This window comes from Leopardus geoffroyi, chromosome C2 (assembly GCF_018350155.1).
Source record: "Leopardus geoffroyi isolate Oge1 chromosome C2, O.geoffroyi_Oge1_pat1.0, whole genome shotgun sequence".
NCBI lineage: Eukaryota > Metazoa > Chordata > Mammalia > Carnivora > Felidae > Leopardus > Leopardus geoffroyi.
In genome coordinates this window covers 39,820,586-39,848,493 of record NC_059333.1, presented here as the reverse complement: position 1 = coordinate 39,848,493, position 27,908 = coordinate 39,820,586, and the positions used below count along the sequence as shown (strand labels likewise).

At 34.4% G+C, this 27,908-nt stretch overlaps 2 long non-coding RNA genes across 2 annotated transcripts in view; one reads left to right on the top strand and one right to left on the bottom strand.

The window, feature by feature from the left end:
• The window catches only part of LOC123610739, a 77,005-nt gene extending 57,585 nt beyond the window's left edge, over nt 1–19,420 (bottom strand). The window contains exon 1 of the long non-coding RNA XR_006718272.1: nt 19,340–19,420. This is a non-coding gene — a long non-coding RNA (uncharacterized LOC123610739). The remainder of the gene's footprint in view (nt 1–19,339) is intronic.
• On the top strand, nt 2,413–27,117 carry LOC123610740. Its single transcript, XR_006718273.1, has 3 exons — nt 2,413–2,739; nt 21,965–22,038; nt 27,057–27,117. It is a non-coding gene; the product is annotated as an uncharacterized LOC123610740 (long non-coding RNA).
• The last annotated feature ends 791 nt before the right edge of the window (nt 27,118–27,908 follow it).

Here is a 27,908-nt window from a genome sequence, read left to right as displayed (position 1 = left end):
CCATAAAAAAGAATGAAATGTTGCCATTTGCAACACATGGATGGACCTAGAGGGTATAATGCTAAGTGAAATAAGTCAGACAGAGAAAGACAAATATTGTATGATATCACTCCTATGTGGAATTTAATAAACAAAACAAAGAAAAGGGAGACAAGACAATAGACTCTTAAATATAGAGAACTGTTGATTCCCAGATGTGAGGTGCATGGGGGGAATGTGTGAAATAGGTGAAGGAGATTAAGAGTACACTTATCATGATGAGCACTGAGTAATGTATAGACTATATGTTAATTATACTGGAATAAAAATAAAAATAGATCTAGAAGAATTTTTTAAAAAATAAATTTTAAAAATAAAAATAAAAGTCCTATAAAAATAAAAAATAAAAACCATGATTAAAACTTGAGAGATGAAAAAATATATAAACATGAAACAAGAACAGGATACTATTAAAGAATAACAAAAATATTAAAGAATACAAAAAACAAAAGAACTTGTAATATTAAAAGTAAAAGCAGAGCATAAATGAAAAACTTTAGTGTGTTTGGAAGGTAACTTAGGGTATATACTGCAGATAGTAAAGCAAAGTGGGTTATATTTCAGATAATGGAGCAAAAATATAAAAAAAAATATATAAGAAAATTAGAAGATAAGCCCATGAAGGCCAGCCAATATTCAAATATTGCCATTCCAGACAGGGAGAAGAGGGAAAATAAAAAACAGCATAAATGGAAAAATTTTACATTTTTCAAAGTCAGAAGAACATAAATTTTCATACTGCATATTCCACTAGTTGCCGCCAAAGTACACCATTATGAAATTTCAGAGGGCCAAAATTAAGAACCTACAAACTTCCAGAAAGAATAGAAAACAAAAACTAAAAACAAACAAAAAAAACCCCAAATAATGAAAAAAGTACATATATATAATACTGGCATCAAACTAGAGTTCTCAGTGACAACCCTGGATACTTAGCAGACAATGGCACAATGCTTTCCAATTCTGAAGGACAGCTATTTTCAATGTATGATATACTAGAGTCTTCCACTATCAATTAATTGCTAGAGTAATATAAAATGTACTGAGACATGAAAGATGCAGAAACTTACTTCCTAGTCAGAATTTCTCAGGAGACTACTATAGGAGGTGGTCTACTAAAACAAGGGAATAAACCAAGACATTGAAAGCCATGGAATATAAAAAAACACAAAACACAGCAAATTGAAAGGAATCCCCAAGAGGATTTTGAAAGGAGATGATAACTGGGTATGGAAATCAACCAATCAGACCAGAGCAAGTCAACAGGCTCTGAGAAATGGTCCAAGAATCAGAAACTGAAATAATATCCGATACATTGAACAACTTTAGATATAGACAGCAACTGGCAAAGATTTTAGATTAAATAGAAAAGTAATCAAATAGTAAAGCAAAAAAAAAAAAAAAAAATTAGACAATTATAAGCCCCAGGGAATGTAAAATGTTATGGAACAAATTAATGTTTCGCTTTGAATCAAGAAGTGAGAGCATCTGTTTATTTTGTAGAGTTTTAGAGGTAAATGCTAAAAGAATTAACTAATAGAATTGACAATGGTCAGAGATGGGAAATGAGGAAGATTCCAGGATACCATGTGTTTGTGTATGTGAGTATATGTATATATGTGTGTGTGTGTGTGTCTATGCTGCAAGCCTTGTATGTAGAACTATTTGACTATTTGATTCATGAAGAATTTATGCATGTATATATAAATTTGAAAAAAAAAACCCATAAACAACAACAACAACAACAACGTGACTATTGAATTAATCCAAGCAAGATGTCCTGGTGGTTTGGACTAGGGCAGTGATAGCAGAGATGGAAGAGAGTGGATAGATTTGATAAGGAGGATGAGGGATACTGAATTGTCAAGTTCAGCTTTTAGGTTTCTTCATGAGCAACAGTGTGATAAACATCACCAGAATAAAAAGAGCAAAAAGAAGCATACATTAAAAAAAACGTAGCCAGAGGTGACATGACTATATTGAGTAATGACTCAGTATAAGCATCTGAAACTCAAAGGAAAGTTTAATCTGGAGATAAAAACCAGGAGTTCTGGGCACTGATGTAACTCATTAATTATGCCTTTAGCATCTGGAATGGTGCACATAGTCAATTACCAGAAAAAAAAAATAAACAGCAAATAAAGAGTCTTTCCATTAGCTGTTCATGAACACATATGGTCTCTCTCTCCATTTTCTCCTTTCCTCTCACATTTCACCTGGTCTTTCTAAACCTCTGGCCTCTTCTCCAGGGCCCAGTTGTCTGCGGTCCTTAAAGTTAAAAAAAAAAAAAAAAAAAAAAAAAAAAGTGAATCCTGGCAACATCATAATGGTATAATCTTGCTGTCTTCACTATAAGAGAACACTTAGGTCTATGTTTCTTCAGCCTCCTGCATTATGGATTTAATAAGTTCTCTTGTCTCTTTACTCAGTTTTATTACATTCCCTTTCCACCAAAATGTCTATGGGATGGGATTGTGGGGACTCTCCCATGTTAAAATGACATGACAATATGACATTGAAGGCTGCCAGTTAACCTGAGACAAGACTGTACAGTGATAACTGAAGATTCAGGGCATAAAAATGAGTCCTGACTCACTCCAACATTAAAATGTTGCACAGAACAGAAGCAGGAAAATTTTGAAATAGTGGCCAAGGAAGAAAAGAGAAAATCCAGGAGGATTTAGTGTCACAGAAGCCAAGGTAAGAGAGTTTCTAGGAAGGAGAAACCAACTATGTGGAAAGTTCATGGATGTTGTTTTTACAGTGAGTCGCTAAGAGGGTCCATTAGATTTGACAAAATTGTGGTTAATTGGTGATTTTTTAGCATAAATTCAGTGGAGTGATTGGTGAGAGTGAAAAGTTGTTAGATGGAAACTGTGACTTCTCAATTTCTCTTTAGACATTTTAAAGTCTTGAAAAAATATTTCGTTAAAGCTTAGGATATCCAGGGGTCATGGTGAAGATTTGGCTTAAAATAAGTGATAACACTTTCATTTGAATTTTTTCCCTTTTGAAATTAAAGATATCTACCTTTTTCTGTGCCTTCATTTTAAATATATAAACATTCACATATGGAGATATGTGAAATACTTATAAAAATGAAATGCTTATTAAAAAAACAGACAAAAAGCTGCATTTTAAAAATATTTGACCAAATAAGTTTGCTTCATTTACACTTTGCTAGTGAAATGTCTGCTTTGCCCTGTGGCACTTAATATAGCACAGTAAACACAAGTTTAACTTAAGAATGATACAGCAATATATTTTGGTATAATAAAAATTGAATATTTCTTAAATTGCAGTATCTTACTATTTATTAACCTTCCTCTTTATGTAAGAACATTTGCCTTCAGTTATCTAACTTTATTTATGTAATAATCCTATAAATGCAAAATAGAATGTATTTATGAATGGAACTAGGGGAAAATGAAGTGGAATTGTTTTTGAATTTGAAGAGACCATTGCATAACATTTTGATTTGTAAGCCAACAATGGCAGAACCCATTCCTATTAGGGTCTGGAAGCATTCAGGTCACGTTGCTTTCAGGATCATTTGAGATCCTTCTATTTGAATAGTCTTGGCTTGTGTTAAAAGTCTTTATTCTTGCCTTGTGTACATTAGAGGGATGCTTAGCAACCTTGTGGTTGTAATATTTCTGAAACTCTTGGGTCACTTTCAGTGAATATCAATTCAAACAGCATTGGTCTTGAAAAGGTTGATTTACAGCTTTGCATTTAGAATAAGAACAGCACATGCCTTCTTGGGCTCAGGGAAGTCATCTCAATTCCTTCTGTCTCTGTTTTTCCTATTGTATTTCCTCCTGTCATATCTATCTAGAGTACTGGAGCAAAGGTAAGCAGCCTCAGAGTCCTGGAATATCATACCTTTCTCAATGGTCTGAAAGAGCCTTGCATCTTATTCTATTTGGAGCATCCCTGGAGATATTTTAATCTAGTCCTCTCAGCTGATTCAGAGGAGTCAAAGAGCCAATCTTTTATTCAGGGTCCTCACTTAACTATTGCCAACTCAGGCTTTACCACTACAGCATAAAATAAACAAAAGACTTGGGAAAAGGAGAGAGACATTGCCAAAATTTTGTTTGACTCAGTCAAAAACTGGAGTGTGTGTAATTTTTTACTCACAGCAGAATTGGAAGAAACAAAAATACTAACAGTATTAGACCAACTAAAACTGTGGTCCACAACCTCTACATCTTTATTTAAACCCAGGCTAAGGGGAAGGAGTGGTGGTAGAGTAGAAGCAGCAATGTGTTAGTGAAAGGCCAAATTTGTTACGATTTTTGTGTCATCTTGGACAAATCAGCTCTCTGTTGTGAGGTTTCCTAGTCAATAAAATGAGAAGGTTCTACCAAATGACTCCAAAGGATCTGTTGTGCTCTTATATTCAAATATTCATTCCTACCCTCTGGACAAGCCTTACGGGTGAGCTCTGAATATCTATTTGGTGAAAATATTACTCATAATTTCAGTGACTTACTGATGTAGGGCCTAAAGAATAGATTTTCAAAAACAGCTCTCCATGGTGTTTCAAGGTAGCACTATACTCATGACTCAACGTTTCTTTATTGAATGTTTGTGCAGATAGGCAGAAAGATAAAATAATTTGTTTTCCTTTCTGGAATATAATCATTTCAATTACGTGTCACATATCTCATGCTTTTAAAAAGATGAAGGACATTTGCTTCCCTTCCACAAATGTCATTTACTTTTCTGTCAAATATCACTGAATTTTAATAGTAGACATAAAGATACTCCTCCTTTAAATGTTAAGGTTTTAGGATTAAGCTGCAAATAATTGATTATGTAAAAAATGTTTTAAAAAGTTTTATTAAGTATCTATGTGAGACAAAAGAAATTTTTTTAATGAAACACAAAATGGTTGAATTTCTCATTTATAATATGTTAATGCTATGTGAGACACAGTATCTTATATAAGTCTTTCCAAACAGGGCTGTAGTAAAAATGTGTACAATGTGATTTCTTAAAAAGAAAAGTCTATATGTAATTGGTTCATGAAATTTACTCAGATATGTATGCAGCCTACACATTAATGAAATACTGTTTTTTTAGGCATTTTCAAAGATGATGGGCTAATAATCTCCCATTTGCAGCACCATGGATGGACTTGAGCACATTATGCTGAGAGATAAATGAGAGAAAAACAAATACTGTATGACATCACTTATATGTGGAATCTAAAAGAGTTAAACCTGTAAAAAAGCAGAGTAAAATTGTGGTTACCTGGGGATGTGGTAGGGGGGATAAGAGTGATGGTGTTTAAGGCTACAAATTTGTAACAAGTAGTAAATAAGCCATAGAAACCTAATGCATGGTATAATAAACATAGACATGAATATTGTACCACAATTAGATAAATATTGCTGTATCAGTAATCATATTGCAATGTATAAATGTATCAAAGTGACATGTATATCTTAAATTCACTCAATGTCATACGTCAAAATTATTCAGTGTAAAACAGTGATGGGATGGAGCTATATATAATGGTTGCTTCATAATATTATCTGCTGAAAAGCTGTTGTTTTGAGAGCTCTCCTGCTGTGTTAATAATAGTAGGATCTTAAATGGAGCTATTACCTCCACTCTATAAATCACAATTGTTTTTTTTTTTAACCTTATTTTTTATTTTTTAAAATTTACATCCAAATTAGTTAGCATATAGTGCAACAATGATTTAAGGAGTAGATTCCTTGGTGCCCCTTACCCATTTAGTCCATCCCCCCTCCCACAACCCCTCCAGCAACCCTCAGTTTGTTCTCCATATTTATGAGTCTCTTCTGTTTTGTGCCCCTCCCTGTTTTTATATTAGTTTTGTTTCCCTTCCGTTATGTTCATCTGTTTTGTCTCTTAAAGTCCTCATATGAGTGAAGTCATATGATTTTTGTCTTTCTCTAATTTCACTTAGCATAATACCCTCCAGTTCCATCCACATAGTTGCAAATGGCAAGATTTCATTCTTTTTGATTGCCAAGTAATACTCCATTGTATATATATACCACATTTTCTTTATCCATTCATCTATATAAATGACACTTGTTTTAAATCAAAGAACATTAACATGAGTTAGTTGCCACTGAGGGATTATTCAGGTTAAAAGGACCTACTTTGAGCAGTTAGATTTAGGGTAGAAACACACATTTTTTTTTTTTTTTAGGCAAAGATTTGGTTCATAAATCATATTGGGGAAAAGTAATTCCATTAGCCAAGTAAAAGAGAATGATTCTACTGGTATAGAAGGAGGAGAAAACACAATCTTGAGTGGAATATTGGTCCCATCTCTGCACTTGTACCAAGGGCACCCGCTTTATGAAGTTCAGTTCTGCTGCCCAGAATCCTGGGAAAAGAGTTCTGGGGAGGAAGATATTATCACCTAGTTACCAATTATACCTTTGAAGATTTCCAGTACTTTCGGCTACCTGATTTTTTTTTTTAAACCTCAAAATATTTCACCAACTTTCATGGATGGTAATTGTGTGTTTAGTGTCCATTACTTGTAAAAACACAGAAGGTCAAAAATCTATCATGAATTCAGAAACTCTGAAATGAAAACAGCACTTACATACTGAAATGTTGTAAACATTTGTGAGATATATGTGTGAGACAGAGTTTATTCTATCTGTAAGCAATCCCTGGAGCATTTACGGATTTGCACGCATTGGTGAGGCTTAGCCCTCAGATTTCTGAAGCCTGTGGTTCTCATACTTCCTGCAATGCAGTAGACACTGTGGATGAAATTCCTATGTGTCATATGCTGTGGAGTGTTAGACATATGAAATCGTGCCAGAGTTGTTTTAGGTGAGTCATTCTAAGAGCAGTTAATGATTATGTCAATAATTAACGCCCCTATTTAAAGATTTCACCAATATTATGAGTTATGCACAATCTTGGCTCAGTTAGTATATAACACCACCCCTTTTCTCTGGCTGAAGATGCAACCCATGCAAGCCTATGAAACTGATGCATTGTAGCCACTCTTGAATCTGCCATAATTTTTAAGTGTTAATCATACATTTTGTCCATTTTTATTTTTGAAAAATGACCCCAAATTTGGCTCACAACTGTAACTATCTCCCACTTGAAAACCGCTAATAGAGAATTGCTTTGCTTTTGATTGTATAGATAACCGTACATTCACATGCATGAGGCCTAGGTCAGGCTGCACCCAAAATTTCCTGCAACTTCTATGAATCTTGTGAAATTCTGTTAAGCAAAATATAAATATAACTTTTCTCTATATGACTGCATAGATAAAAATGACAGTATTCAGCCAAAGACTTAAAAGATTCGGTTACATCTGATTGACCTAACTGAAAAATGCTGGCATGAACTGCAAAGATATGCTCATCGATCAGCTCTTGCTCAGGGAGCATTTAGGAAAAGACATATGCTTATGTAGCAGCAGTTCAGTTCTCAGCATGCTGCTATAATTACATGCTTCAGTGTGTGTGCTTAATGGCAAGTGGCATGAAAACCAGAACTGCCTTAGTGAACACAAGGCTGATGGTTTAAAGATCTACACTTTCCTAGGTACTAAAGACTTGATCATTTTTAAAATAAGATGATACTCTTCTAAAAGATGTTTTCACGAATCCAATCACTGTTTCCTATCTCAGCATAGTCTTTATTTACTGAAAATCTACGTTTATTTATTTTCAAGACATATTTCATTGGGTTATTTGTTTTTTTTCGTCCTTAATTGTTGGGGCTAGAAATGCTAAGTTGACAGGCAACTGAAGAGCATCATTTTCTTTCTTTATGGCACCAATAATGAAGAGGCCCTAAAAGTAAAGGGGTAAATAATAAACTCTGAGTGAGGTTTGTCATTGATAACACCACCCCCTCCCCCAGTTGCCAGTATTTTCTGCTCAACATGTTATGCTGAAAATCTCATTATTCACAAAAACTCAATTTTTCCATCTTTTGTTTCAAAAATGCTCTTTGAGGGGTGCCTGGGTGGCTCAGTCAGTTGAGCATTTGACTTTGGCTTGGGTCATAATCTTGTGGTTTGCAGGTTCATGCACTGCATCAGGCTCTGCATTGACAGCTCGGAGCTTGAAGCCTGCTTCGGGTTCTGTGTCTCCCTCTCTCTCTGCCCTTCCCCCGCTTATGTTCTGTCTCTGTCTCTCAAAAAATAAAAAAATGTTAAAATTTTTTTTTTTTTTAATTTAAAAAAGTAAACAAAAATGCTCTTTGGAAAAGAGGTGAATTTACTAGTTCATGAAGTTTAAGCATCAGGTCACTTCTGTTGCCCATCCACCCTCCCACACCCTTTCTGGCAACTGCTAGGTTTTTTGGGTTTTTTTTTTTTTTTGTATTTATGAGTCTGTTTCTGTTTTTGTCTTGTTGTTATTTGTTTGTTTTATTTTTATATTCCACATGTAAGTGAAATTATATGGTATTTGTTTTTTCTGACTTATTTCATTTAATGTAATACTCTCTATGTCCATCCATGTTGTCACAAATGTCAAGATTCATTCTTTTTTATGGCTGAGTAATATTCCATTGTGTATATATACCACACCATCTGTATCCATCTATCTATTGATGGACACAATAGATAGTTGTGATAGTTTCAGTATCACAAAACTTGAATCAGCCCCCACTCATGCAGTTCAGTCCAGAGTTTCTTCCAAAGGCCTGGCATTTACACAGAGCCCAAAGCCTTAAAATAGAGACGAGGCTGTCACCAATGAGTTTCAGGTACACACCAATGAGGAACAAAAAAAACCTTTCCAGAATTTGGAATCAAGTATTTCTGCATTGATACATAGATATCTCCGTGGAGTATGGGGGTACTCTGATTCATTATCTCTTGTTTCGTGTGACATGGTTAGGCCTTCTTTTATTTGTGAAAAATTTGCAAATAATAATGGTAACAGAAAGAATAGTTAGCTCTTGTTGAATACTTGGTAATTCCTTTGCAAAACTGTGTCTTCCACTATAAACTTTGAATAAACTTAGTGAAGAACTTTCCTAAATACCAGATATGAATCAGAAAGTAAGAATAATTCAGGTTTTGGAGGTAGCTTTTGGGTTCAGGAAATGTAAGAGCAGTTTGTTTATTGCTTGTTCTTTAAGTCCCTGGAAAATTTAGTCAATGTTTTGAGCTAAATTTTTTTAAATTTCCTTTTAAATATGTAATAAAAAAATCTTCTTTCATCACTTTAAATTACCCCATTTCAGATAAAGAACAAAAAATCAGACTCTTCTAATTGGAAGTCATCTTGGATTACACATTTCAGCCTCTCATCTAATTTGCGAAGATCCTCTCTACCCATTTTAACAGACCATGTAGCTTCAGTTCCATTGTTTGTAAACATCTCCAGTTTTCAGCCAAATCTCTCTCTACAGCAAGAGGCAGCAAACTGTAGCCCTTGAGCCAAAGTCTATCCTGTGGCTTATTTTTCTATGACCCACAAGCTAAGAATGGATATTACTTTTGTATTTAATTAACTAATTATTATTATTTTTAATTTTAAACTTTTTATTGGTAATGACAGTGGGTTCTTGATGATTTTGAATTTAGGATAATTGTCTTCCTAGCTTTTTTTGTTTGTTTTTTTCAGAATAACTACACTAGAATTGAATAAGGATTAAACCTAGGATGGATTATTTCATTAAAATAGAATTTACTGCATACTTTCATATTTTATTTTTTTTATATTAACCATATTTTCTTTTTTAACTTTATTTTTTACTTTTTAAAATTTACATCCAAATCAGTTGGTATATAGTGAAACAATGATTTCAGTAGATTCCTTAATGCCCCTTACCCATTTAGCCCATCCCTGCTCCCACAATCCCTCCAGTAACCCTCAGTTTGTTCTCCATATTTATGAGTCTCTTTTGTCCCCCTCCCTGTTTTCATATTATTTTTGTTTCCCTTCCCTTATGTTCATCTGTTTCGTCTCTTAAAGTCCTCATATGAGTAAAGTCATATGATTTTTGTCTTTCTCTGACTAATTTCACTTAGCATAACGCCCTCCAGTTCCATCCATGTAGTTGCAAATAGCAAGATTTCATTCTTTTTGAGTGCCGAGTAATACTCCATTATATATATATATATATATATATATAATATATATATATATATATATAATATATATATATATATATATATATATACACCACATTTTCTTTATCCATTCATCCGTCGATGGACATTTGGGCTCTTTCCATACTTTGCCAATTTTGATAGTGCTGCTATAAACATGGGGGTGCATGTGTCCCTTCGAAACAGCACACCTGTATCCCTTGGATAAATGCCTAGTAGTGCAATTGCTGGGTCATAGGGTAGTTCTATTTTTAGTTTTTTGAGGAACCTCCATACTATTTTCCAGAGTGGCTGCATCAGCTTGCATTCCCAGCAATGCAAAAGAGATCCTCTTTCTTTGCATCCTTGCCAACGCCTGTTGTTGCCTGAGTTGTTAATGTTAGCCATTCTGACAGGTGTCAGGTGGTATCTCATTGTGGTTTTGATTTGTATTTCCCTGATGATGAGTGATGTTGAGCATTTTTTCATGTGTTGGTTGGTGACATGTTGAGTAAGAAATTGCTGCGGGCAAGATCAAAGAGGTTTTTGCCTGCTTTCTCCTTGAGGATTTTGATGGCTTCCTGTCTTACATTGAGGTCTTTCATCCACTTTGAGTTTATTTGTGTGTATTGTGTAAGAAAGTGGTCCAGGTTCATTCTTCTGCATGTCACTGTCCAGTTTTCCCAGCACCACTTGCTGAAGAGACTGTCTTTATTCCATTGTATATTCTTTCCTGCTTTGTCAAAGCTTAGTTGGCCATACGTTTGTGGGTCCATTTCTGGGTTCTCTATTCTGTTGCATTGATCTGAGTGTCTGTTCTTGTGCCAGTACCATACTGTCTTGATGATTACAGCTTTGTAGCATAGCTTGAAGTCTGGGATTGTGATGCCTCCTGCTTTGGTTTTCTTTTTCAAGATTGCTTTCGCTCTTCGGGGTCTTTTCTGGTTCCATACAAATTTTAGGATTATTTGTTGTAGCTCGGTGAAGAATGCTGCTGTTACTTTGATAGGGATCGCCTTGAATATGTAGATTGCTTTGGGTAGTATTGACATTTTAACAGTATTTGTTCTTCCTATCCAGGAGCATGGAATCTTTTTCCATTTCTTTGTGTCTTCTTCAATTTCTTTCATAAGCTTTCTATAGTTTTCAGTGTATAGATTTTTCACCTCTTTGATTAGATATATTCCTAGGTATTTTATGGTTTTTGGTGCAACTGTAAATGGGATCAATTCCTTGATTTCTCTTTCTGTCACTTCATTGTTGGTGTATAGGAATGCAACCAATTTCTGTGCATTGATTTTATATCCTGCAACTTTGCTGAATTCATGAAATCAGTTCTAGCAGTTTTTTGGTGGAATCTTTTGGGTTTTCCATATACAGTATCATGTCATCTGCGAAGAGTGAAAGGTTGACCTCCTCCTGGCCCATTTGGATGCCTTTTATTTCTTTGTGTTGTCTGATTGCAGAGTCTAAGACTTCCAATACTATGTTGAATAACAGCGGCGAGAGTGGACATCCCTGTCTTATTCCTGACCTTAGGGGGAAAGCTCTCAGTTTTTCCCCAGTGAGGATGATATTGGCGTTGGGTCACTCATATATGGCTTTTATGATCTCAAGGTATGATCCTTCTATCCCTACTTTCTTGAGGGTTTTTATCAAGAAAGGATGCTGTATTTTGTCAAATGCTTTCTCTGCATCTATTGAGAGGATCATATGGTTCTTGTCCTTTCTTTTATTCATGTGATGAATCATGTTAATTGTTTTGTGGAGATTGAACCAGCCCTGCATCCCAAGTATAAATCCCACTTGGTCGTGGTAAATAATTGTTTTTAATGTATTGTTGGATCCAGTTGGCTAATATCTTGTTGAGGATTTTTGCATCCATGTTCATCAGGGAAATTGGTCTATAGTTCTCATTTTTAGTGGGGTCTCTGTCTGGTTTTGGAATCAGGGTAATGCTGCCTTCATAGAAAGAGTTTGGAAGATTTCCTTCCATTTCTATTTTTTGGAACAGTTTCAAGAGAATAGGTGTTAACTCTTCCTTAAATGGTGGGTAGAATTCCCCTGGAAAGCCATCTGGCCCTGGACTCTTATTTTTTGGCAGATTTTTTATTACTAATTTGATTTCCTTACTGGTTATGGGTATGTTCAAATTTTCTATTTCTTCCTGTTTCAGTTTTGGTAGTGTACATGTTTCTAGGAATTTGTCCATTTCTTCCAGATTGCCCATTTTATTGGCATATAATTATTCATAATATTCTCTTATTATTGTTTTTATTTCTGTTGTGTTGGTTGTGATTTCTCCTCTTTCATTCTTGATTTTACTTATTTGGATCCTTTCCTTTTTCTTCTTGATCAAACTGGCTAGTGGTTTATCACTTTTGTTAATTCTTTCAAAGAACCAGTTTCTGGTTTCATTGATCTGTAATACTGTTTCTTTCATTTCGATACCATTAATTTCTGCTCTAATCTTTATTATTTCCTATCTTCTGCTGGTTTTGGGTTTTATTTGCTGTTCTTTTTCCAGCTCCTTATGGCGTAAAGTTAGGTTGTGTATCTGAGATCTTTCTTCCTTCTTTAGGAAGGCCTGGATTGCTATGTATTTTCCTCTTATGACCGCCTTTGCTGCGTCCCAGAGGTTTTGGGTTGTGGTGCTATCATTTTCATTTACTTCCATATACTTTTTAATTTCTTCTTTAACTGCTTTGGTTAGCCCATTCATTCTTTAGTAGGATATTCTTCGTTCTCCAAGTATTTGTTACCTTTCCAAACTTGTTCTTGTGGTTGATTTCGAGTTTCATAGCATTGTGGTCTGAAAATATGCATAGTATGATCTTGATCTTTTTGTACTTACTTATGGCTGATTTGTGTCCCAGTATATGGTCTATTCTGGAGAACGTTCCATGTGCACTGGAGAAGAATGTATATTCTGCTGCTTTAGAATGAAATGTTCTGAATATATCTGTTAAGTCTATCTGGTCCAATGTGTTATTCAAAGCCATTGTTTTCTTGTTGATTTTTTTTATTAGAAGGTCTGTCCATTGCTGTGAGTGGGGTGTTGAAGTCTCCTACTATTATGGTATTACTATTGATGAGTTTCTTGATGTTTGTGAGTAATTGATTTATATATTTGGGTTCTCCCACATTTGGCACATAAATGTTTACAATTGTTAGGTCTTCTTGGTCTATAGACCCCTTGATTATGATATAATGCCCTCTGCATCTCTTGATACAGTCTTTATTTTAAAGTCTAGATTGTCTGGTATAAGTATGACTACTCCGGCTTTCTTTTGTTGATCATTAGCATGATGGATGGTTCTCCATCTCCTTATTTTCAATCTGTAGGTGTCTTTAGGTCTAAAGTGGGTCTCTTGTAAACAGCATATAAATAAGTCTTGTTTTCTTATCCATTCTTTTACCCTATGTCTTTTGATTGGAGCATTGAGTCCATTGACGTTTAGAATGAGTACTGAAAGATATGAATTTATTGCCATTATGACACTTGTAGAGTTGGAGTTTCTGGCGGTGTTCTCTGGTCCTTTCTAATCTTTTGTTGCTTTTGGTATATATATATATATTTTTTTTTTTCATCTTTTCTCCCCTCAGAGAGTCCCCTTAAATTTCTTGCAGAGCTGGTTTAGTGGTCACAAACTCCTTTAATTTTTGTTTGGGAAACTTTTGATCTCTCCTATTTTGAATGACAGCCTTGCTGGATAGTTCTTGGCTGCATATTTTTCTGATTCAGCACACTGACTATATCCCGCCACTCCTTTCTGGCCTGCCAAGTTTCTGTGGATAGGTCTGCTGCAAACATGAATCTGTCTTCCCTTGTATGTTAGGGACTTTTTTTCCCTTGCTGCTTTCATGATTCTCTCCTTGCCTGAGTATTTTACCACATACAATTTTAAAAGTTTTCGATGAATTTGATTATTTCCTTAATGTTGCAGAACTGTAATTATGCTCATTTGCCTTGCTTTTAGCACAATTAAAGAAATTTTTTTAAATTTTTAATTGAAGTATAGTTGACACACAATATTATATTAGTTTCAGGGGTATAACATAGTGATTCAATAATTATAAACTTTATGAATTGCTTATCATGGTAAATGTAGTTATCATCTGTCACCAAACAATGGTATTATAATTTTATTAACTATATTCCCTTTGCTGTACTTTTTATCTCCATGACTTATTTATTTTATTTTTAATAATTTTTAAAATAATATTTTTAAAGTTTATTTAGTTTGAAAGCAGTGGAGGAAAGAGAGAGAAGAGAGAGAATCCCAAGTGGGCTCTATGCTGTCAGGAGAGTGTCCTCTCCTCTTATAATTTACCAAAAGCTTTGCATAATACCATATTGTATCTTCCTTAAATGCCTTATATAATTCATCAGTGAAGCTCTGTGTCTGGAAATTTTTTGTATTTTTCTTGAAAAATTTTACATTTTTCTTGTATTTTTCACATATTTTTCTTGACTAAAAAAATTCAACAACAGATATAAGGCTACTTTGGTTTTCTTTTTTTTATTCCAATTTGGTAAGCTGTGATTTTTAAGGAATATATGCATTTCACCTGTCAGTTTCATTGGCACAATGTTGTTATAACATTTTAAATATTAATATCATCTGTAGTGATATTCTCTCTTATCATGATATTGGTATTGTGTGTATTTCTCTCTTTTTTTATTTTTCATGATCAATCTTCCTAGGAATTTAACAATTTTATTAACCACATCAAAGAACTGATTTTGACTATTGATTTTAGTTACTGTTGCTGATCTGTTTTGTATTTCATTGATTCCCACTATTATCTTTAATAGTGTATTTCTTTTGTTAATTTCCTTTATAATTTTGCTTTTTGTAAAATGTATTTTAAAGTGGCAGCATAGATTTTGTATCTTTCCCTTTTAAAAAAAATAATTTCTATTTATTTTTGAGAGAGAGAGAGTACAGGGGAGGGGCAGAGAGAGAGGGGGAGAGAGATCTCAAGCAGGCTCTGTGCTGTCAGTGCAGAGTCTGACTTGGGGCTTGATCTTATGAACTGAGAGATCATGCTGGAGCTGAAATCAAGAGTCAGCTCTTGAAAGTGAAATCTTGAAGCATGAAATCATGCTTAACTGAATGAACCACCTAGGTGCCCCTTATTTATTTTATAACTGGAAGTTTGTGTCTCTTTTAATTCCCTTCACCTATTTTGCCCATCCACCCTCCCACACCCTTTCTGGCAACTGCTAGGTTTTTTGGTTTTTTTTTTTTTTTTTTTTTTTTTTTTTTTGTATTTATGAGTCTGTTTCTGTTTTTGTCTTGTTGTTATTTGTTTGTTTTATTTTTATATTCCACATGTAAGTGAAATTATATGGTATTTGTTTTTTCTGACTTATTTCATTTAATGTAATACTCTATATGTCCATCCATGTTGTCACAAATGTCAAGATTCATTCTTTTTTATGGCTGAGTAATATTCCATTGTGTATATATACCACACCATCTGTATCCATTTATCTATTGATAGACACAGGTTGCTTTTATATCTTGGGTATTGTAAATAATGCTGCAATAAACATAGGGGAACATATGTCTTTTCAAATTAGTGTTTTCATTTTCTTTGGGTCAATATCTAGAAGTGGAATTGCTAGGTCATATGGTATTTCTACTTTTAATTTTTTGAGCAAACTACATACTGTTTTCTATAATGGCTACACCAATTTACATTCCCACAAACAATGCATGAGAGTTCCCTCTTCTCCACATTCTCGTCAAAACTTGTTATTTCTTATCTCTTTTCTTTTTGATACTAGCCATTCTGATAGGTTGAGGTGGTACTTTTTTGTTAATGTTTATTTTTGAGAGAGAGAGAGAGAAAGAGAGAATCTGAAGCAGGCTCCAGGCTTCGAGCTGTTAGCACAGAGCCTCACGGGGGGCTCAAACCCACAAACTGTGAGATCATGACCTGAGCTGAAGTTGGATGCCAACCGAGCCACCCAGGCGCCCCTGGTGTGAGGTGGTATTGATTTGCATTTCCCTAATGATTAGTGATGTTGAACATCTTTTCATGTGCGTGTTGGCTTTCTGTATGTCTTCTTTGAAAAAAATTTGCAGGTCCTCTGCCCATTTTTAAATCAGTTTGTTTTTTTGGTGTTGAGTTGTAAGAGTTCTTTATATATTCTGGGTAATTAACCCTTCATTGAATATATAATTTGCAAATATCTTCTACCATTCACTAGGTTGTCTTTTTGTTTCATTATTTCTTTCTCTATGCAAAAACATTTTTATTTTGATGTAGTCCCAGTAGTTTATTTTTTCTTTTGTTTCCATTGCCTGAGGAGACACATCCAGAAAAATGTTGCTATGGTCGATGTCCATGAGTTTATTGCCTCTGTTTTCTTTGAAGAGTTTTATAACTTCAGGTCTTACTTTTAGCTTTTTAATCCATTGTGCTTTTATTTGTTTGTTTATTTATTTATTTATTTAGGTATGGTATGATACAAGAAAGTGGTGCAGTTTCATTCTTCTGCATATAGCTGTCCAGTCTTCCTACACCATTTATTGAAGATACTGTCTCTTCTCTTCTTCATTGTATATTCTTGATTCCTTTGTTGTAGATCAGTTGACCGTATAAATATGGCTTTATTTTGGACTCTTTTTTTTTTGTTCCATTGATACATACATAGGTCTATTTCTATGCCTATGACATATTATTTTCAGTACTATAGCTTTGTAGTTAGTTTGAAATATGGGATTGTGATACCTCCAGCTTTATTCCTCTTTCTCAAGATTGCTTTAGCTATTCAGTCTTTTGTGGTTCCATACAAATTTGGGGATTTTTTTGCTCTAGTTCTGTGAAGAATACTATTGGTATTTTGATGGGGATTGTGTTGAACCTATAGATGACTTTGAGTAGTATGAACATTTTAAGAATATTCATCCTAACAATTCATGAACATGCTATATCTTTCCATTTATTTATATCATCTTCTATTTCTTTCATCAGCATCTTATAGTTTTTAGAGTAGGTATTACTTACTTTTTATTTTATTTTATTTTATTTTATTTTATTTTATTTTGAGGGAGAGAGAGAGTTTGTGTGTGAGCAGGGGAGGGGCAGAAAGAGAGAGAATCCCAAGTAGGTTCTGTGCAGGGCCGGATCCCACAGACTCTGAGATCATGACCTGAACCAAAACCGAGTCGGATGCTTAACTGACTGAGTCATCCAGGTGCCCCACAGAATAGATATTACATTTTTAAATAATTGAGAAAAATCGAAGGAAGACTAATATTTAATTACATAGGACAATTAAACAAATTCAAATTAAGTGTCTATAAATACAGTTTTACTGGGACACAGCTATGCTCGTTATATTTATTCACAATGGCTGCTTTTGTGACACAGGCAGAGATGAGTAGTAACAGATAACTTATGGCCCACAAAGCCTAAAATATTTGCAGTCTGGCCTTTTATAGAAAAAAAATTCTTGACCAGGAAACACACAAAATAGATTTATTTTCTTTTCATTTCAGACTCCTCTTTCTGGCTCTCTGGCTCTCTTTTAAAATTGGAGAATATCTTTATTTTGCTTTCACATATTTTTCTTAATTGAAGTAACTATAGATTCATATGAAATTGTATGAAATAAAATGAGATATTCTTTGTATATTTTTCCCAGTTTCCCCCAATGGTAATATTTTGCAAAACTATAGTATAATATTACAATCAAAATATTGGCAGTGATAACCATCTATTGATTTAATTTAGATTGCCCCAGTTTTAGTTGTACTCATTATGCATATATATGTGCTATACAATTTTTCTCACCTGGGTATATCCATGTATGCAGCAACATAGTCTGAACAGAGTCTTTTATTCTTAAGCTTTCGTGCTTTTATTCATTCTTTCGTGGCATAGTTTGGAAGTTCTGTCCATCTTTACTAATTTCTGATAGCTTTGCAGTTTATCAATATCCCCTTTAAAGTATCTATGTTGCATTCAAGGAGTTGCAGTTTTCAAAAGAATTTAGAAAATATTACTAATGAAGGTTAAAGCAAGATAGGAGATATATAACTTTGGCAAATGTCAGAAGCTATTATGATATTCTTTAGGGACACACAATTGTGATGTGCCTGAGCAAAGTTGAAAAGTAACACAGTAGTCAAAATATCAATAGCCAAATCAAAATATACTTTATGCATTAGATATTCAGTCAAAGAATGTAAACAATCCAAATCATTAATAAAGAAAAAATTATAAACTCTTCTAGAATTTAGAAACTAGAATAGCAAAGGTTGGGGGGGATAGACAAAGGAGGAAAGGACAGAAAGAAAGAAAGAAAAAAAGAAGGAAGGAAGCAAGTAAGGAGGGGTCATGTATTACTAGATCTGAAGGATAGAGAACATAGATCCAACATATAAATGTTTCTAAAGAATAAACCAGGACAAACAAAACGTGAGCAACCATAGTATTTATGGAATGAAACTTCACTGTGATAAATAAAAGCATGTATCTAGAGATTAAAAGTATTCATTATTAATATGTCCCAAGTAACATTGATGATAATAATAATAATAATAATATAATAACAATAGTAAGAAGAGACATATACTAGATATATACTAGTAACATTTTAAATCTCTATGACCTAGATAGAATTCCAAAAGTTTATTGGCAGGAAAAAATAAATTAGGTAACTAAAAACAAACTTCAAAAATTTGAGGAAAGTATGTTTCAACTGATAATTATAAATTGATTTAGATATTTACTTACAAAGGCAAGAATAATTAATTTTCACGTAATTACAAGTTCAGAAAACATACTATCTACATGTATTTTCTAACAGAAAAAAATTAGATATCGGCACTAACTGAGCAATAATTCAAAATATAAAGAAAAAATTACAGTATTATCAAATTATGTGATGAAAGGTCTATGTGAAGCATACCCATATTACTTTGTTTTCTTTGATTAATTATTTTTGTTTCAATGGGCCAAACCAGCAGTTGTGATCCCTACTAAGGCTACACCTTAAATTAATAGAAAAAAAAGATCATGTTCTGCAGGATTTAAAAAACATACCCTAAGCATTTTCTAGCATCTCAGTTCTTGAGTCTTTCTTACTTTTCAGTACTTAGTCTTAGTACTCCTGATAATTATTTTTTCTAATTTATCATTCACTTTAACTCTGGAACATTGATTTTTAAAAACTTTTTTATTTTTAAATAGTTATAGACTTACAAAAACTTGCAAAAGCAGTAGAGTTCCGGGACACTTGGGTGACTCAGTCAGTTGAGAGTCTGTCTTTGATCCAGGTCATGATCTTGCAGTTTGTGAGTTTAAGCCCCACGTCAGGCTCGCTGCTGTCAAACTGTCAGTTGTGGGCCTGGTTCAAGTCCTCTGTCCCCTTCTGTCTGCCCCTCCCCTCTTGGCTCTCCCCCAAAATAAAAATACATTAAAAAAAATAGTAGACTTCCTTCATATTTGTCATCTCACTTCTATTAATAATAACCTCACATAACCATGATATAATGATCAAAACCAGGAAATTGGTATCACTATAATACTATTAACGAAAATACAGACATTCAGTTTCAGCTGTTGTCCTACTGTCTTTTTGTCTGCTCTAAGATTGGATCCAGGCTTTCACATTATCTTTAATTGTTATTTAGTTTACCCTTAGTTACAGTAGGAACAGTTCCTCAATTTTTTTTTTTCTTTTTTGGGCATTTGATTTGTGACCTTGGCCCTTTTGAAGAGTACTGGTTGGGTATTGTTTTTAACTCCAATAGGTAGCTCTCTGAGGTCAACTGGAATGAATACAGAAAAATAGGTGTCTTATTTTGAAAAATATGAAAGTGAGACCCATCTAGTGGACAAAATATTGTATCACACAATAACCAAATGCTACTTTATCTTTGTGTATAAATATAGGCACAATACAAATATAGTTATATATAGATACAGATATAGATATAGGTATATACATATGTAAAGTGTAAGTCAATCAAATAATTTCTTCTTGAATTATTTGCTGAAATAAAAATGGCAATAACCAATTTTATAATCCAAATTAGCTATTTTGTGAAATCAAGTGCATATCTAGAAAACTCTAAAGATGGTTTTGAAAATGCTAATTTGAACTCTTAGGAAAATTTAGATCTGGCATTTACTTATCTATATATCCCTAGTATCTTTCAGATAATGGACTTTCAGAATTTTGGAAATTATACTGAGTAAGGACCCTGGCATGTGTATGTATTTTGATAACTTTCATCACTCTGTGGCAAATATAATCTCTGCCTATTGGTCAGTGTCAAAAAATGAAGGAAAACTACCAGGAATAAATCAGGTTCTTTTTTTTTTTTTTTTTTTTTATTACAGGTAACTAGTTTTCTGAATGAATGGAATTTACTCATAATTTAATTTGTAAAGGGATTTAAATTCTCTTAAAGGTGGCAAGTAGAGCTAGTTAATGCCTTTCTTAAGTGTTGATGTTTTTGTCTTTTGAATTAAGAAGCTTCCAGTAGACAAGCAATGAACCAAAGGAAGAGAACATTTAATTATCTTAAGACATGGGGTTCTGAAAATTTTCAGTAGATGCACTACCTTAGCCATAAGTTAAAGGAAGGAAACCACAAAGCCTAGACAAAGTACGCAAATGGAATTGGAAGCTATTCAAGTCAAAATCAGATGAAAATAAAAAATGAATTTTATAAATAGATAAAATATTCCCTTTAAACACTGAAGTGCACCTTCTGGTTTTATTTCTATTTATATTTACCAAAAGTAGTTTTCTGTGATGAAAAACAACTTTTCCCCTTCCAGTGAAATCTGTAAAGTGTAAACTGTTAGATATCTGTAGGCTCTTCTAGAGTGCACAGCTGGAAAAACAAGGATATTTAAACCCTGAGATGGTTTGGGTCTATTTCAAGGTTTTGTTCTTGGCCTTATGCATGAACCAAAAAGTTGCCCTTGGCTTCTAAATTTGGGAATGACAATTTAAAACTTTCAAATATGTGTTTCATTGGTGCATATTACATATAGAAATTGTCCATTTAAAAATATTTAATATTTACCAAGTGTAATAAAGGACTAGAAATAATGTATTTAATAATAATAATAATAATAGGGGCGCCTGGGTGGCGCAGTCGGTTAAGCGTCCGACTTCAGCCAGGTCACGATCTCGCGGTCCGTGAGTTCGAGCCCCGCGTCGGGCTCTGGGCTGATGGCTCAGAGCCTGGAGCCTGTTTCCGATTCTGTGTCTCCCTCTCTCTCTGCCCCTCCCCCGTTCATGCTCTGTCTCTCTCTGTCCCAAAAATAAATAAACGTTGAAAAAAAAAAATTAAAAAAAAAAAAAAAAAAAGTTCTGCTTTAAAAAAAAAAAAAAAAAAAAAATAATAATAATTTGGCTTCTTTTCTATGAAAGTGACATTTTTTCCTAAGCCTGAGCATTATCTACAATCATCTTTAGGCACATTATTTTTTCTGAAAGTTGGTAATTTTTGGCTTAATATGCCCAGTATGGTTAAAAAGTAATGTTTTTATATATTTAGCATGTTTCATTGTACCCTGATAGTATAAAAACTCCTTATGCATAAACACTCATATGGGAATAATAAAAAAATATATTATCCTTTGTAACCATGTAAATCAAACCTGGCAGCTGGTGCTTGGCATATAGAGAAGACCCACAAAATTATTCTTCCAAATTATGATGAGTAAGTGAACCCAAAGTGACCCCTGGCACAACTAGATAACAAGTTGGTCAAAAAAAGAATTACTAGCAATTATGCTTTCTGATTGCCTACAAGCAGACAACGAAATTTGTGGCTGGTGTAATCTCATGTATGTCTGTTTTCATAGCTAGCTTCTTGGTCTGGCCCCTTGTGCACCATGGACAAAAGAGAAAGGATTTGTTTTTTTCCTTCAGAATCAGAGTACATATTCTTTCTTAACTCTCTCCCTGCCCCTCCCCACATTAGCTTATGCATGTAACTTCTGTAATGTGTATGAGATAACATGCAAAAATCAACTGTTGTGAATTTACTACTACTAAAGCTTTTATAATTAGTAGTAAATCACTGCTGAATGAGCCTTTCGTGGAAGCATATTTTGGTGGATTCAGGAGAAAACCAGCAAACCAAAATGAGAGGAGAGTTTATTGATGAGATGATGGAAGAGATATGATGTCCCAAGACCAACTTCTTCCACTTCACAATTTGTCCTTAAACAGCTTTGATAGAAATTAGTGGATTTGGACCCTGCCACTTGTCACTGTTTCATATCTTAGTTGTGCTGTTGAGCAGAATACTATTGTAAAGATAATTATGTTTCCTTTTGTGTTTCCCACCTGGATTTATTCCCACCTGGATTATTTCTGCTTGCAGAGTCAGCAGAAAGACTTTGTTGTCTTCATCACTTCCTGGAGGGGAGTGTCAAAACAAAAACACAGTGACCACAATAGGCACAACAACCAAAACAAAAATAATTTTAAAAGGAGAAAATGTTTGAGCTTCCTCTTAGCTTTGGTTTTCAGATACTTGAGGCCTTGAGGGTTATGGAGAAGATTTGAGATATAGATAAAAATATGTGAAGGGAAAATGATTCCGTTTTCCATGATTTCTCCCAAAAGGAGAGAAGGGAGATGGAGAAGATGTTATAAGAACAAAGGTTGGAAAGGTTGTGGAAATGGATAAAGAGATTGATCATGTACGTCTCGTCTATGGTTAGAGTTTTGGGATTATGACCTCTGGCCTAGAAACCATAGAAAACGTTGCAGCAATTTCTGTGATCTTAACATGTCATGGAAACAATTTATATTAATAGGCAATAACAAACTGATTTGCAAGGACTACAAGAGTAGGAATTTCAGCGTAGAGCTGAATGGTCTGATGACTAAGGATTACATGCAGCAATGCACGGATGGAAGAGTTAAAAATGTGGTTCCCCACCCCTAAGTACTTGGAATTATTTAACCTAAAACTTAAAACAACCCCAGGAAAGAGGCAGGGAGCCTGAACTGACTTAAAACAATTTTCTCCTGCATTGACAAAATGAGTGCTGAAAATAAAATTAAATTGTGTTACAAAAAAGTAATATATATTTCTTGCACACTGAGTTCTTGCATACTTAAATAAGATTCATACCAGTTATTAACACACACGTTACAAACATCTTGCAATAAGGGAAGACTCAGGCTATTTGCAAAGGTGGCAACATTTAGCACCGTCTGAAAGATGAATAAGAATGTGCCAGATGTATAATGGATGATGAGCACTTAGGAAAAGGGAGAGTAAATACAGTCCTGTAAAAGAATGAGAAAGAATTGTATGTTTGAGTAAGATCAAGAGATAATTTAGAGTACAGTCACCTAGGAATTAGCAGACAGAGAGCCATGAGGATGAAAAAGTAGACACAGCCGGAATATTAAAATCCTTGCTAAGAAGTGTTGGGTTAGTCCTGCAGTTGATATGGATCTGTTAAAGTAGTTTAACCAGAGGAGCGGTGTGAACAAATTTGAGTTTTATAAAGATAACTCAAGTAGAGTGTGTAGGATTCTTTCAAACATGTTGAAAATACAGGCAGACCGACCAGTTAGGAAGCTGGTGAGAAACTGTTATGGTTTAAACCATGGGAGTGCAGATAGAGGCAATTGAGATTTGCTTGGCATGTGCATTGATGAGACTTGGCAGGTTAGGCATTAGTTATGAGGGAGCGGTTGATGATATCTCCCAGTTTCTGAATGGAATGTTAGTGCAATTAATCAAGCAAGATAAGGAATACAGGGAGGAGATTGGTAGAGATGAACAGTTGACTATTGGAAAGAGATTCTTGGATTTCTGGAAGATTTCTGGACTAAAAGCAGATTAGGGAAATTCCATGACCACAAAACATGATTTGGATAAATTTGTATAGATTTTCAAATATTTGCCTTCCCTACTTCTCTGTCACTTTCCTTCTTCATTCAGGCAACAAAATCTGATATTTTCAATGCTGCTCAAAGTTGACATCTCCTATGCCTCTGACTTTATATTTGATTTCAATTTGACTTTTATTGCACTTTTTCTCTGTTGATTTAATTTTGAGATCTTGAATATACTCCTCTTGCCTCAGGAAGATTTAAAATAACTTTGCCCTGCTTTGTGGCAGGATATAGGCCATGAACCATTCCAATAAAACTGGAAAATAATAAACTAGGAGGCAATGTATTTCCATACTCTGTAGACAGAAAATCATCGTGCAGATGGACCAAGCAGGAATTCACTCACCTACTGAGCAGGTGGCAGCTACATAGAATCAACTTACTACTACATATACCAATCGCTCCAATTATTATAATAATTAATAATACTTACACAGCGATTTTTCATTCTAAACTCATAGTTTAGGTGCTTTACATATATTAGTTCATTTAGTTCCTGCTTTAACCCTATGAAGTAGTTACTATCATTATTCCCATTCTACAGACGAAGAAACTGAGATACATAAAAATTAAAATTAAATTGGTCAATGTTGCACAGTAATGTGGTTTCAAATGTAAGCTATGTAGCTCCAGAGATGCTCTCACTCAATATATAATGTTCATTTGCACTATTTTCCTATGCTGTTGTAACAAATTGCTACAGACCTAATGGCTTAAAACCACACAAATTTACTTTCTTCCAGTTCTGAAGTCCAGAAGCTCAAAAAGGACGAAAATGCATTAAAATCAAGGACTATGCTCCTGGAGGTTCTAGGGAAGAGTCCATTTGTTACCTTTTCCAGCTTCTAGAGGCACCCTGAATCCCTTGGCTTGTACCTCTTTCTTTCATCTTTGAAGTCAGCAATATAGCATCTTCAAATCTTTTTAAGTCCGCTACCATTGTCACATCTCCTTCTCTGACTTTGATCCTCCTGAATCCCCCTTATAAGAATACCTGTGATTCAGTTGGGCCCACCCAGTAATCCGGAATAATCTCCCTACGTCGAGATTCTAATCTTAATCATGTCTGCAAAGTTACTTTTGCCACATAAGGCAACATATTCACAGGTTTCAAGGATATTTCAAAGGACTATTCTGTCTACAACACCATTCTTGATATTTTCACTGATAGGGAGGATATCTTCTCCCTGGAAGACCTCAATATTAGCCTTCTGTGTTTCTACATTTCTGCAATTATTTTATTCGAAAACAACATCTTACTCCCTCATATGAACGTGTGCTCACCTGCACACGTGCACACACACACACACAGACACACACACACTTGCCCACTCCTATAACATAATTTTCCAATGTGGAAAAAGAAGGTTGCATTAAACACATGAAATGACATGGATAAGACCTGGTACTATGATGGTTAAGACCTATACTCTTGCCTAGACACTCAAGGAGCACCAGAAAATTCAGTCATCAAGAAGTATGGAGCACCAACTTCTTCAACTGTGTATGTACATATATTCACCACACAAAATCCCCTGAAGATGTTTTGGTTTATTTGTTGATTTTACACCACTCTGTTTTCCAAAGAATTTAAAGCCCCCATTGAAGCTGGGCCGGGATTATAATTTTCAATTATTCGGTGCTAATATATTTTCACCAAACATGTAGGAAGATACCAAATATGTAATGGTTTGGAGTGGCCTATGCTTCATTCCAGAATTCCTACACTTGAGTCAAGGGTAGGTTAACAAAACAAACCAATATATACAGTTATATATTTATTTATATATATGTATATATATGTACATATATATATATGTATATATATGTACATATATATATATATGTACATATATGTACATATATATGTCAGGAATCACTCCATGATTCTTTCAGATGGCATAAGGTTATGTTCTCTGGAGGGAGAATTGTTGATAGGAGATCAAGGTCAAGGATTTCTTGGTCTTTGTTGTATAATAGACTAAGCCTTTAGCTGTCATTCACTTTAATAACTCTTCCATAGTCCTTTACATTCCCAGGTGAACACAACATAGAATTATATATTTAAATAATGTGAGTAAAACTCCAATGTTGCAGTAGCATTGTTTTAAACTTTGCCTCTATTTTGGGAATAAAGAAGATTCAAGTGCTAAATCTTTTTATCTTTTTCATATAAAGTGGATGAATCTACCTTTGAGCTATTGTTCTATTTGGAGACAGCCCTGGATTATGGTTAGCTTTAAGTGGTCTTTAGCCCTGAGATTTTTTTTAATGTTTATTAATTTTTGAGAGAGAGAGAGCATGAGCAGGGGAAGGACAGAGATGGCTGGGGGGGGGGGGTGACAGAGGACCTGAAGCAGGTTCTGTGCTGACAGCAGACAGCACAATACAGGACTCGATCTCCCAAACAGTGAGATCATGAACTGAGCCAAGATCAAGGATCAGATAGATGCTTAACAGACTGAACCACCCAGGCATCCCAGTCCTAAGCCTTCTATTTATCAGTCTATAGGATTTTTATTCTTCCCACATATATATTACCTGCAATCTTCAGAAACAAGTAGAAACTATCTCTTTTCTTTTTCTTTTTATTCTTTGTGCTATTAGGATAAAAACAGCAAGTTTTTATAAATGAGTTGTATCTTGTTCATGTCTATTAAACTGGCAAATTGGCACAGTTCCACATTATTTTTAACTTCTTTTCCTAGAATCTATTTACCTATTTTGAAATATTTAGAAAATTATTCTTTTTTATGGATTAAAAATTCTGTTACATATTCATTTGCTAAGTACTTAGAAAAGTAAAATGTCAAATTTGAAACTTTTGTATTGTGTGGTACAGCCAGTTTTCCACATTCAGGAGAAAAACAGGTCATACCTACTAACTAAAAGAACACCTTCCCAAATTTTCATTTGATATAAAATACTTGGTTAATAAGCAAAGCATCTTTCTCTTTTCCCCCAAACTGCTTAGATTTAAAGGTATATCTTAAATACAGCTTTGAAAAATCATTGAAGTTACTTTCTTTTTAGCAGAAGAATGAATGTACCAGGGACTGTATTGATGTTTGAAGTCTGGAATTACAGGATAAGGCAAGTTGATTATTAAGACTGGCAGAAATGACTCTCTTAAATTCTTGCTCTTCTTCCAAGAGGTAACAAAACCTAATCCTAGAAATACAACATATTTGTTTTAGTTGAAAGTATGGTCTGGAGTTTCCTGGCCTTTTATAAACTTCCTCACCCAACTTGCCCAGACTCCAGTGTGTGAACAGGAAGGATTGTGAACACTGCAAATTAGTGCACATGTGACCAGATTCTCATTAAATGCTTGTTGACTGAGTTGCTAGCTCCAGTAAGAACTGGTACTGGAAGTGTGGTCTGGGAAAGGACTGGGGGAGGGGCGGGTGGTAAGGGAGCAAATACAGGCAGCCATTGGAAAGTATGCTGCTTAGAGCCGAAGGAAACCTCAGGTCCAAATGATCCTGGATTTATAGTCTAAGTGGGAGGAAGAACAGAAGAGCGTTGTGAGTTACTATAATCCCCCCGCCTCCACAGTTTTGCTCTTCATGATTTCAGTTTCCCGCAGTCAGGCAGATTGCAGAAGCAGAGATCCTCCTTCTGAGCGTTTTCAGAAGGTCAGCAGTAGCCTAATGTTGTATCCCAATACCTGTGTCATCCACTTGATTCCACCTCATCATGCAGGCATTTTATCATCCGTCATGATCCCAAGAAGAAGAAGGCTGAATATAGTATAATAAAATATTCTGAGAGAGAGAGAGAGAAAGAGAGAGAGAGAGGGAGAAACTACATTTACATAACTTCTATTACAGTTAGTGCTATAATTACTCTATTTTATTATTATTGTTGTTAATCTCTTACTGT